The following is a 13,200-nucleotide window of genomic DNA, read 5'->3' as shown; positions in this document are numbered from 1 at the left end:
CGTTGGTGGAACCTCCCCACGCTCAGGATTCCGCAACCATTGTCAGTGCGTGGGGGAGCTCGAGAGACAACTCCACGCAGCTCTCTTCAGTCACAGGTGTTCCCTGTTCGGGGAAGTCCGGGAAATACCTTCCATGACCTTGGGGAGGCAGCCTCGGTCACTGGGATATCCTGCAATCTCACCTAGCATTCCCTGGCACAGAGACATTAGGAAAACCCTCAGGGGAGACGAGCTTAGGCATTCCGTTAGAACCCACGCGCTGCCGACCGTTGGTGGAACCTCCCCACGCTCAGGATTCCGCAACCATTGTCAGTGCGTGGGGGAGCTCGAGAGACAACTCCACGCAGCTCTCTTCAGTCACAGGTGTTCCCTGTTCGGGGAAGTCCGGGAAATATCTTCCCTGACCTTGGGGAGGCAGCCTCGGTCACTGGGATTGCCTGCAATCACCCCTAGCATTCCCTGGCACAGAGACATTAGGAAAACCCTCAGGGGAGACGAGCTTAGGCATTCCGTTAGAACCCACGCGCTGCCGACCGTTGGTGGTACCTCCCCACGCTCAGGATTCCGGAAACATTGTCAGTGCGTGGGGGAGCTCGAGAGACAACTCCACGCAGCTCCCTTCAGTCACAGGTGTTCCATGTTCGGGGAAGTCCGGGAAAAACCTTCCCTGAACTTGGGGAGGCAGCCTCGGTCACTGGGATATCCTGCAATCACCCCTAGCATTCCCTGGCACAGAGACATTAGGAAAACCCTCAGGGGAGACGAGCTTAGGCATTCCGTTAGAACCCACGCGCTGCCGACCGTTGGTGGAACCTCCCCACGCTCAGGATTCCGCAACCATTGTCCGTGCGTGGGGGAGCTCGAGAGACAACTCCACGCAGCTCTCTTCAGTCACAGGTGTTCCCTGTTCGGGGAAGTCCGGGAAATATCTTCCCTGACCTTGGGGAGGCAGCCTCGGTCACTGGGATTGCCTGCAATCACCCCTAGCATTCCCTGGCACAGAGACATTAGGAAAACCCTCAGGGGAGACGAGCTTAGGCATTCCGTTAGAACCCACGCGCTGCCGACCGTTGATGGAACCTCCCCACGCTCAGGATTCCGCAACCATTGTAAGTGCGTGGGGGAGCTCGAGAGACAACTCCACGCAGCTCTCTTCTGTCACAGGTGTTCCTTGTACGGGGAAGTCCGGGAAATAACTTCCCTGACCTTGGGGAGGCAGCCTCGGTCACTGGGATATCCTGCAATCACCCATAGCATTCCCTGGCACAGAGACATTAGGAAAACCCTCAGGGGAGACGAGCTTAGGCATTCCGTTAGAACCCACGCGCTGCCGACCGTTTGTGGAACCTCCCCACGCTCAAGATTCCGCAACCTTTGTCAGTGCGTGGTGGAGCTCGAGAGACAACTCCACGCAGCTCTCTTCAGTCACAGGTGTTCCCTGTTCGGGGAAGTCCGGGAAATACCTTCCCTGAACTTGGGGTGGCAGCCTCGGTCACTGGGATATCCTGCAATCACCCCTAGCATTCCCTGGCACAGAGACATTAGGAAAACCCTCAGGAGAGACGAGCTTAGGCATTCCGTTAGAACCCACGCGCTACCGACCATTGGTGGAACCTCCCCACGCTCAGGATTCCGCAACCATTGTCAGTGCGTGGGGGAGCTCGAGAGACAACTCCACGCAGCTCTCTTCAGTCACAGGTGTTCCCTGTTCGGGGAAGTCCGGGAAATATCTTCCCTGACCTTGGGGAGGCAGCCTCGGTCAGTCGGATTGCCTGCAATCACCCCTAGCATTCCCTGGCACAGAGACATTAGGAAAACCCTCAGGGGAGACGAGCTTAGGCATTCCGTTAGAACCCACGCGCTGCCGACCGTTGGTGGAACCTCCCCACGCTCAGGATTCCGGAACCATTGTCAGTGCGTGGGGGAGCTCGAGAGACAACTCCACGCAGCTCTCTTCAGTCACAGGTGTTCCCTGTTCGGGGAAGTCCGGGAAATACCTTCCCTGACCTTGGGGAGGCAGCCTCGCTCACTGGGATATCCTGCAATCACCCCTAGCATTCCCTGGCACAGAGACATTAGGAAAACCCTCAGGGGAGACGAGCTTAGGCATTCCGTTAGAACCCACGCGCTGCCGACCGTTGGTGGAACCTCCCCACGCTCAGGATTCCGCAACCATTGTCAGTGCGTGGGGGAGCTCGAGAGACAACTCCACGCAGCTCTCTTCTGTCACAGGTGTTCCCTGTACGGGGAAGTCCGGGAAATACCTTCCCTGACCTTGGGGAGGCAGCCTCGGTCACAGGGATATCCTGCAATCACCCATAGCATTCCCTGGCACAGAGACATTAGGAAAACCCTCAGGGGAGACGAGCTTAGGCATTCCGTTAGAACCCACGCGCTGCCGACCGTTGGTGGAACCTCCCCACGCTCAGGATTCCGCAACCATTGTCCGTGCGTGGGGGAGCTCGAGAGACAACTCCACGCAGCTCTCTTCAGTCACAGGTGTTCCCTGTTCGGGGAAGTCCGGGAAATATCTTCCCTGACCTTGGGGAGGCAGCCTCGGTCACTGGGATTGCCTGCAATCACCCCTAGCATTCCCTGGCACAGAGACATTAGGAAAACCCTCAGGGGAGACGAGCTTAGGCATTCCGTTAGAACCCACGCGCTGCCGACCGTTGATGGAACCTCCCCACGCTCAGGATTCCGCAACCATTGTAAGTGCGTGGGGGAGCTCGAGAGACAACTCCACGCAGCTCTCTTCTGTCACAGGTGTTCCTTGTACGGGGAAGTCCGGGAAATAACTTCCCTGACCTTGGGGAGGCAGCCTCGGTCACTGGGATATCCTGCAATCACCCATAGCATTCCCTGGCACAGAGACATTAGGAAAACCCTCAGGGGAGACGAGCTTAGGCATTCCGTTAGAACCCACGCGCTGCCGACCGTTTGTGGAACCTCCCCACGCTCAAGATTCCGCAACCTTTGTCAGTGCGTGGGGGAGCTCGAGAGACAACTCCACGCAGCTCTCTTCAGTCACAGGTGTTCCCTGTTCGGGGAAGTCCGGAAAATACCTTCCCTGAACTTGGGGTGGCAGCCTCGGTCACTGGGATATCCTGCAATCACCCCTAGCATTCCCTGGCACAGAGACATTAGGAAAACCCTCAGGAGAGACGAGCTTAGGCATTCCGTTAGAACCCACGCGCTACCGACCATTGGTGGAACCTCCCCACGCTCAGGATTCCGCAACCATTGTCAGTGCGTGGGGGAGCTCGAGAGACAACTCCACGCAGCTCTCTTCAGTCACAGGTGTTCCCTGTTCGGGGAAGTCCGGGAAATATCTTCCCTGACCTTGGGGAGGCAGCCTCGGTCACTCGGATTGCCTGCAATCACCCCTAGCATTCCCTGGCACAGAGACATTAGGAAAACCCTCAGGGGAGACGAGCTTAGGCATTCCGTTAGAACCCACGCGCTGCCGACCGTTGGTGGAACCTCCCCACGCTCAGGATTCCGGAACCATTGTCAGTGCGTGGGGGAGCTCGAGAGACAACTCCACGCAGCTCTCTTCAGTCACAGGTGTTCCCTGTTCGGGGAAGTCCGGGAAATACCTTCCCTGACCTTGGGGAGGCAGCCTCGCTCACTGGGATATCCTGCAATCACCCCTAGCATTCCCTGGCACAGAGACATTAGGAAAACCCTCAGGGGAGACGAGCTTAGGCATTCCGTTAGAACCCACGCGCTGCCGACCGTTGGTGGAACCTCCCCACGCTCAGGATTCCGCAACCATTGTCAGTGCGTGGGGGAGCTCGAGAGACAACTCCACGCAGCTCTCTTCAGTCACAGGTGTTCCCTGTTCGGGGAAGTCCGGGAAATAACTTCCCTGACCTTGGGGAGGCAGCCTCGGACACTGGGATATCCTGCAATCACCCCTAGCATTCCCTGGCACAGAGAAATTAGGAAAACCCTCAGGGGAGACGAGCTTAGGCATTCCGTTAGAACCCACGCGCTGCCGACTTTTGGTGGAACCTCCCCACGCTCAGGATTCCGGAACCATTGTCAGTGCGTGGGGGAGCTCGAGAGAAAACTCCACGCAGCTCTCTTCAGTCACAGGTGTTCCCTGTTCGGGGAAGTCCGGGAAATACCTTCCCTGACCTTGGGGAGGCAGCCTCGGTCACTGGGATATCCTGCAATCACACCTAGCATTCCCTGGCAAAGAGACATTAGGAAAACCCTCAGGGGAGACGAGCTTAGGCATTCCGTTAGAATCCACGCGCTGCCGACCGTTGGTGGAACCTCCCCACGCTCAGGATTCCGGAACCATTGTCAGTGCGTGGGGGAGCTCGAGAGACAACTCCACGCAGCTCTCTTTAGTCACAGGTGTTCCCTGTTCGGGGAAGTCCGGGAAATACCTTCCCTGACCTTGGGGAGGCAGCCTCGGTCACTGGGATATCCTGCAATCACCCCTAGCATTCCCTGGCACAGAGACATTAGGAAAACCCTCATGGGAGACGAGCTTAGGCATTCCGTTTGAACCCACGCGCTGCCGACCGTTGGTGGAACCTCCCCACGCTCAGGATTTCGCAACCATTGTCAGTGCGTGGGGGAGCTCGAGAGACAACTCCACGCAGCTCTCTTCAGTCACAGGTGTTCCCTGTTCGGGGAAGTCCGGAAAATACCTTCCCTGAACTTGGGGTGGCAGCCTCGGTCACTGGGATATCCTGCAATCACCCCTAGCATTCCCTGGCACAGAGACATTAGGAAAACCCTCAGGAGAGACGAGCTTAGGCATTCCGTTAGAACCCACGCGCTACCGACCATTGGTGGAACCTCCCCACGCTCAGGATTCCGCAACCATTGTCAGTGCGTGGGGGAGCTCGAGAGACAACTCCACGCAGCTCTCTTCAGTCACAGGTGTTCCCTGTTCGGGGAAGTCCGGGAAATAACTTCCCTGACCTTGGGGAGGCAGCCTCGGACACTGGGATATCCTGCAATCACCCCTAGCATTCCCTGGCACAGAGAAATTAGGAAAACCCTCAGGGGAGACTAGCTTAGGCATTCCGTTAGAACCCACGCGCTGCCGACTTTTGGTGGAACCTCCCCACGCTCAGGATTCCGGAACCATTGTCAGTGCGTGGGGGAGCTCGAGAGAAAACTCCACGCAGCTCTCTTCAGTCACAGGTGTTCCCTGTTCGGGGAAGTCCGGGAAATACCTTCCCTGACCTTGGGGAGGCAGCCTCGGTCACTGGGATATCCTGCAATCACACCTAGCATTCCCTGGCAAAGAGACATTAGGAAAACCCTCAGGGGAGACGAGCTTAGGCATTCCGTTAGAATCCACGCGCTGCCGACCGTTGGTGGAACCTCCCCACGCTCAGGATTCCGGAACCATTGTCAGTGCGTGGGGGAGCTCGAGAGACAACTCCACGCAGCTCTCTTTAGTCACAGGTGTTCCCTGTTCGGGGAAGTCCGGGAAATACCTTCCCTGACCTTGGGGAGGCAGCCTCGGTCACTGGGATATCCTGCAATCACCCCTAGCATTCCCTGGCACAGAGACATTAGGAAAACCCTCATGGGAGACGAGCTTAGGCATTCCGTTTGAACCCACGCGCTGCCGACCGTTGGTGGAACCTCCCCACGCTCAGGATTTCGCAACCATTGTCAGTGCGTGGGGGAGCTCGAGAGACAACTCCACGCAGCTCTCTTCAGTCACAGGTGTTCCCTGTTCGGGGAAGTCTGGGAAAAAGCTTCCCTGACCTTGGGGAGGCAGCCTCGGTCACTGGGATATCCTGCAATCACCCCTAGCATTCCCTGGCACAGAGACATTAGGAAAACCCTCAGGGGAGACGAGCTTAGGCATTCCGTTAGAACCCACGCGCTGCCGACCGTTGGTGGAACCTCCCCACGCTCAGGATTCCGCAACCATTGTCAGTGCGTGGGGGAGTTCGATAGACAACTCCACGCAGCTCTCTTCAGTCACAGGTGTTCCCTGTTCGGGGAAGTCCGGGAAATACCTTCCCTGACCTTGGGGAGGCAGCCTCGGTCACTGGGATATCCTGCAATCACACCTAGCATTCCCTGGCAAAGAGACATTAGGAAAACCCTCAGGGGAGACGAGCTTAGGCATTCCGTTAGAATCCACGCGCTGCCGACCGTTGGTGGAACCTCCCCACGCTCAGGATTCCGGAACCATTGTCAGTGCGTGGGGGAGCTCGAGAGACAACTCCACGCAGCTCTCTTTAGTCACAGGTGTTCCCTGTTCGGGGAAGTCCGGGAAATACCTTCCCTGACCTTGGGGAGGCAGCCTCGGTCACTGGGATATCCTGCAATCACCCCTAGCATTCCCTGGCACAGAGACATTAGGAAAACCCTCATGGGAGACGAGCTTAGGCATTCCGTTTGAACCCACGCGCTGCCGACCGTTGGTGGAACCTCCCCACGCTCAGGATTTCGCAACCATTGTCAGTGCGTGGGGGAGCTCGAGAGACAACTCCACGCAGCTCTCTTCAGTCACAGGTGTTCCCTGTTCGGGGAAGTCCGGAAAATACCTTCCCTGAACTTGGGGTGGCAGCCTCGGTCACTGGGATATCCTGCAATCACCCCTAGCATTCCCTGGCACAGAGACATTAGGAAAACCCTCAGGAGAGACGAGCTTAGGCATTCCGTTAGAACCCACGCGCTACCGACCATTGGTGGAACCTCCCCACGCTCAGGATTCCGCAACCATTGTCAGTGCGTGGGGGAGCTCGAGAGACAACTCCACGCAGCTCTCTTCAGTCACAGGTGTTCCCTGTTCGGGGAAGTCCGGGATATATCTTCCCTGACCTTGGGGAGGCAGCCTCGGTCACTCGGATTGCCTGCAATCACCCCTAGCATTCCCTGGCACAGAGACATTAGGAAAACCCTCAGGGGAGACGAGCTTAGGCATTCCGTTAGAACCCACGCGCTGCCGACCGTTGGTGGAACCTCCCCACGCTCAGGATTCCGGAACCATTGTCAGTGCGTGGGGGAGCTCGAGAGACAACTCCACGCAGCTCTCTTCAGTCACAGGTGTTCCCTGTTCGGGGAAGTCCGGGAAATACCTTCCCTGACCTTGGGGAGGCAGCCTCGCTCACTGGGATATCCTGCAATCACCCCTAGCATTCCCTGGCACAGAGACATTAGGAAAACCCTCAGGGGAGACGAGCTTAGGCATTCCGTTAGAACCCACGCGCTGCCGACCGTTGGTGGAACCTCCCCACACTCAGGATTCCGCAACCATTGTCAGTGCGTGGGGGAGCTCGAGAGACAACTCCACGCAGCTCTCTTCAGTCACAGGTGTTCCCTGTTCGGGGAAGTCCGGGAAATAACTTCCCTGACCTTGGGGAGGCAGCCTCGGACACTGGGATATCCTGCAATCACCCCTAGCATTCCCTGGCACAGAGAAATTAGGAAAACCCTCAGGGGAGACGAGCTTAGGCATTCCGTTAGAACCCACGCGCTGCCGACTTTTGGTGGAACCTCCCCACGCTCAGGATTCCGGAACCATTGTCAGTGCGTGGGGGAGCTCGAGAGAAAACTCCACGCAGCTCTCTTCAGTCACAGGTGTTCCCTGTTCGGGGAAGTCCGGGAAATAGCTTCCCTGACCTTGGGGAGGCAGCCTCGGTCACTGGGATATCCTGCATTCACACCTAGCATTCCCTGGCAAAGAGACATTTGGAAAACCCTCAGGGGAGACGAGCTTAGGCATTCCGTTAGAATCCACGCGCTGCCGACCGTTGGTGGAACCTCCCCACGCTCAGGATTCCGGAACCATTGTCAGTGCGTGGGGGAGCTCGAGAGACAACTCCACGCAGCTCTCTTTAGTCACAGGTGTTCCCTGTTCGGGGAAGTCCGGGAAATACCTTCCCTGACCTTGGGGAGGCAGCCTCGGTCACTGGGATATCCTGCAATCACCCCTAGCATTCCCTGGCACAGAGACATTAGGAAAACCCTCATGGGAGACGAGCTTAGGCATTCCGTTTGAACCCACGCGCTGCCGACCGTTGGTGGAACCTCCCCACGCTCAGGATTTCGCAACCATTGTCAGTGCGTGGGGGAGCTCGAGAGACAACTCCACGCAGCTCTCTTCAGTCACAGGTGTTCCCTGTTCGGGGAAGTCTGGGAAAAAGCTTCCCTGACCTTGGGGAGGCAGCCTCGGTCACTGGGATATCCTGCAATCACCCCTAGCATTCCCTGGCACAGAGACATTAGGAAAACCCTCAGGGGAGACGAGCTTAGGCATTCCGTTAGAACCCACGCGCTGCCGACCGTTGGTGGAACCTCCCCACGCTCAGGATTCCGCAACCATTGTCAGTGCGTGGGGGAGTTCGATAGACAACTCCACGCAGCTCTCTTCAGTCACAGGTGTTCCCTGTTCGGGGAAGTCCGGAAAATACCTTCCCTGACCTTGGGGAGGCAGCCTCGGTCACTGGGATATCCTGAAATCACCCCTAGCATTCCCTGGCACAGAGACATTAGGAAAACCCTCAGGAGAGACGAGCTTAGGCATTCCGTTAGAACCCACGCGCTGCCGACCGTTGATGGAACCTCCCCACGCTCAGTATTCCGCAACCATTGTAAGTGCGTGGGGGAGCTCGAGAGACAACTCCACGCAGCTCTCTTCTGTCACAGGTGTTCCCTGTACGGGGAATTCCGGGAAATAATTTCCCTGAACTTGGGGAGGCAGCCTCGGTCACTGGGATATCCTGCAATCACCCAGTGCATTCCCTGGTACAGAGAAATTAGGAAAACCCTCAGGGGAGACGAGCTTAGGCATTCCGTTAGAACCCACGCGCTGCCGACCTTTGGTGGAACCTCCCCACGCTCAGGATTCCGCAACCATTGTCAGTGCGTGGGGGAGCTCGAGAGAAAACTCCACGCAGCTCTCTTCAGTCACAGGTGTTCCCTGTTCGGGGAAGTCCGGGAAATACCTTCCCTGACCTTGGGGAGGCAGCCTCGGTCACTGGGATATCCTGCAATCACACCTAGCATTCCCTGGCAAAGAGACATTAGGAAAACCCTCAGGGGAGACGAGCTTAGGCATTCCGTTAGAATCCACGCGCTGCCGACCGTTGGTGGAACCTCCCCACGCTCAGGATTCCGCAACCATTGTCAGTGCGTGGGGGAGCTCGAGAGACAACTCCACGCAGCTCTCTTCAGTCACAGGTGTTCCATGTTCGGGGAAGTCCGGGAAACAACTTCCCTGACCTTGGGGAGGCAGCCTCGGTCACTGGGATTGCCTGCAATCACCCCTAGCATTCCCTGGCACAGAGACATTAGGAAAACCCTCAGGGGAGACGAGCTTATGCATTCCGTTAGAACCCACGCGCTACCGACCGTTAGTAGATAATCCCCACGCTCAGGATTCCGGAACCATTGTCAGTGCAGGGGAGCTCGAGAGACAACTCCACGCAGCTCTCTTCAGTCACAGGTGTTCCCTGTTCAGGGAAGTCCGGGAAATACCTTCCCTGACCTTGGGGAGGCAGCCTCGGTCACTGGGATATCCTGCAATCACACCTAGCATTCCCTGGCAAAGAGACATTTGGAAAACCCTCAGGGGAGACGAGCTTAGGCATTCCGTTAGAATCCACGCGCTGCCGACCGTTGGTGGAACCTCCCCACGCTCAGGATTCCGGAACCATTGTCAGTGCGTGGGGGAGCTCGAGAGACAACTCCACGCAGCTCTCTTTAGTCACAGGTGTTCCCTGTTCGGGGAAGTCCGGGAAATACCTTCCCTGACCTTGGGCAGGCAGCCTCGGTCACTGGGATATCCTGCAATCACCCCTAGCATTCCCTGGCACAGAGACATTAGGAAAACCCTCATGGGAGACGAGCTTAGGCATTCCGTTTGAACCCACGCGCTGCCGACCGTTGGTGGAACCTCCCCACGCTCAGGATTCCGCAACCATTGTCAGTGCGTGGGGGAGCTCGAGAGAAAACTCCACGCAGCTCTCTTCAGTCACAGGTGTTCCCTGTTCGGGGAAGTCCGGGAAATACCTTCCCTGACCTTGGGGAGGCAGCCTCGGTCACTGGGATATCCTGCAATCACACCTAGCATTCCCTGGCAAAGAGACATTAGGAAAACCCTCAGGGGAGACGAGCTTAGGCATTCCGTTAGAATCCACGCGCTGCCGACCGTTGGTGGAACCTCCCCACGCTCAGGATTCCGCAACAATTGTCAGTGCGTGGGGGAGCTCGAGAGACAACTCCACGCAGCTCTCTTCAGTCACAGGTGTTCCATGTTCGGGGAAGTCCGGGAAACAACTTCCCTGACCTTGGGGAGGCAGCCTCGGTCACTGGGATTGCCTGCAATCACCCCTAGCATTCCCTGGCACAGAGACATTAGGAAAACCCTCAGGGGAGACGAGCTTATGCATTCCGTTAGAACCCACGCGCTACCGACCGTTAGTAGATAATCCCCACGCTCAGGATTCCGGAACCATTGTCAGTGCAGGGGAGCTCGAGAGACAACTCCACGCAGCTCTCTTCAGTCACAGGTGTTCCCTGTTCAGGGAAGTCCGGGAAATACCTTCCCTGACCTTGGGGAGGCAGCCTCGGTCACTGGGATATCCTGCAATCACCCCTAGCATTCCCTGGCACAGAGACATTAGGAAAACCCTCAGGGGAGACGAGCTTAGGCATTCCGTTAGAACCCACGCGCTGCCGACCGTTGGTGGAACCTCCCCACGCTCAGGATTCCGGAACCATTGTCAGTGCGTGGGGGAGCTGGAGAGACAACTCCACGCAGCTCTCTTCAGTCACAGGTGTTCCCTGATCGGGGAAGTCCGGGAAATACCTTCCCTGACTTTGGGGAGGCAGCCTCGATCCCTGGGATTGCCTGCAATCACCCCTAGCATTCCCTGGCACAGAGACATTAGGAAAACCCTCAGGGGAGACGAGCTTAGGCATTCCGTTAGAACCCACGCGCTGCCGACTTTTGGTGGAACCTCCCCACGCTCAGGATTCCGGAACCATTGTCAGTGCGTGGGGGAGCTCGAGAGACAACTCCACGCAGCTCTCTTCAATCACAGGTGTTCCCTGTTCGGGGAAGTCCGGGAAATAACTTCCCTGACCTTGGGGAGGCAGCCTCAGTCACTGGGATATCCTGCAATCACCCCTAGCATTCCCTGGCACAGAGAAATTAGGAAAACCCTCAGGGGAGACGAGCTTTGTCATTCCGTAAGAACCCACGATCTGCCGACCGTTGGTGGAACCTCCCCACGCTCAGGATTCCGCAACCATTGTCAGTGCGTGGGGGAGCTCGAGAGACAACTCCACGCAGCTCTCTTCAGTCACAGGTGTTCCCTGTTCGGGGAAGTCCGGGAAATACCTTCCCTGACCTTGGGGAGGCAGCCTCAGTCACTGGGATATCATGTAATCATCCCTAGCATTCCCTGGCACAGAGACATTAGGAAAACCCTCAGGGGAGACGAGCTTAGGCATTCCGTTAGAACCCACGCGCTGCCGACCGTTGGTGGAACCTCCCAACGCTCAGGATTCCGGAACCATTGTCAGTGCGTGGGGGAGCTCGAGAGACAACTCCACGCAGCTCTCTTCAGTCACAGGTGTTCCCTGTTCGGGGAAGTCCGGGAAATAACTTCCCTGACCTTGGGGAGGCAGCCTCGGTCCCTGGGATACCTTGCAATCACCCCTAGCATTCCCTGGCACAGAGAAATTAGGAAAACCCTCAGGGGAGACGAGCTTTGGCATTCCGTAAGAACCCAGGATCTGCCGACCGTTGGTGGAACCTCCCCACGCTCAGGATTCCGCAACCATTGTCAGTGCGTGGGGGAGCTCGAGAGACAACTCCACGCAGCTCTCTTCAGTCACAGGTGTTCCCTGTTCGGGGAAGTCCGGGAAATACCTTCCCTGACCTTGGGGAGGCAGCCTCAGTCACTGGGATATCCTGCAATCACCCCTAGCATTCCCTGGCACAGAGACATTAGGAAAACCCTCAGGGGAGACGAGCTTATGCATTCCGTTAGAACTCACGCGCTGCCGACCGTTGGTGGAACCTCCCCACGCTCAGGATTCCGCAACCATTGTCAGTGCATGGGGAAGCTCGATAGACAACTCCACGCAGCTCTCTTCAGTCACAGGTGTTCCCTGTTCGGGGAAGTCCGGGAAATACCTTCCCTTACCTTGGGGAGGCAGCCTCGGTCACTGGGATATCCTGCAATCACCCCTAGCATTCCCTGGCACAGAGACATTAGGAAAACCCTCAGGGGAGACGAGCTTTGGCATTCTGTTAGAACCCACGCGCTGCCGACCGTTGGTGGAACCTCCCCACGCTCAGGATTCCGGAACCATTGTCAGTGTGTGGGGGAGCTCGAGAGACAACTCCACGCAGCTCTCTTCAGTCACAGGTGTTCCCTGTTCGGGGAAGTCCGGGAAATAACTTCCCTGACCTTGGGGAGGCAGCCTCGGTCACTGGGAATGCCTGCAATCACCCCCAGCATTCCCTGGCACAGAGACATTAGGAAAACCCTCAGGGGAGTCGAGCTTAGGCATTCCGTTAGAACTCACGCGCTGCCGACCGTTGGTGGAACCTCCCCACGCTCAGGATTCTTAACCATTGTCAGTGCGTGGGGGAGCTCGAGAGACAACTCCACGCAGCTCTCTTCAGTCACAGGTGTTCCCTGTTCGGGGAAGTCCGGGAAATACCTTCCCTGACCTTGGGGAGGCAGCCTCAGTCACTGGGATATCATGGAATCATCCCTAGCATTCCCTGGCACAGAGACATTAGGAAAACCCTCAGGGGAGACGAGCTTAGGCATTCCGTTAGAACCCACGCGCTGCCGACCGTTGGTGGAACCTCCCAACGCTCAGGATTCCGGAACCATTGTCAGTGCGTGGGGGAGCTCGAGAGACAACTCCACGCAGCTCTCTTCAGTCACAGGTGTTCCCTGTTCGGGGAAGTCCGGGAAATAACTTCCCTGACCTTGGGGAGGCAGCCTCGGTCCCTGGGATATCTTGCAATCACCCCTAGCATTCCCTGGCACAGAGACATTAGGAAAACCCTCAGGGGAGACGAGCTTAGGCATTCCGTTAGAACCCACGCGCTGCCGACCGTTGGTGGAACCTCCCCACGCTCAGGATTCCGCAACCATTGTCAGTGCGTGGGGGAGCTCGAGAGACAACTCCACGCAGCTCTCTTCAGTCACAGGTGTTCCCTGTTCGGGGAAGTCCGGG

This window comes from Vicugna pacos, unplaced genomic scaffold (genome assembly GCF_048564905.1).
Source record: "Vicugna pacos unplaced genomic scaffold, VicPac4 SAC-SAT, whole genome shotgun sequence".
NCBI classification, from domain to species: Eukaryota; Metazoa; Chordata; class Mammalia; order Artiodactyla; family Camelidae; genus Vicugna; species Vicugna pacos.
The sequence above is the reverse complement of the archived record's forward strand: the minus strand, read 5'-3'. Positions refer to the sequence as shown.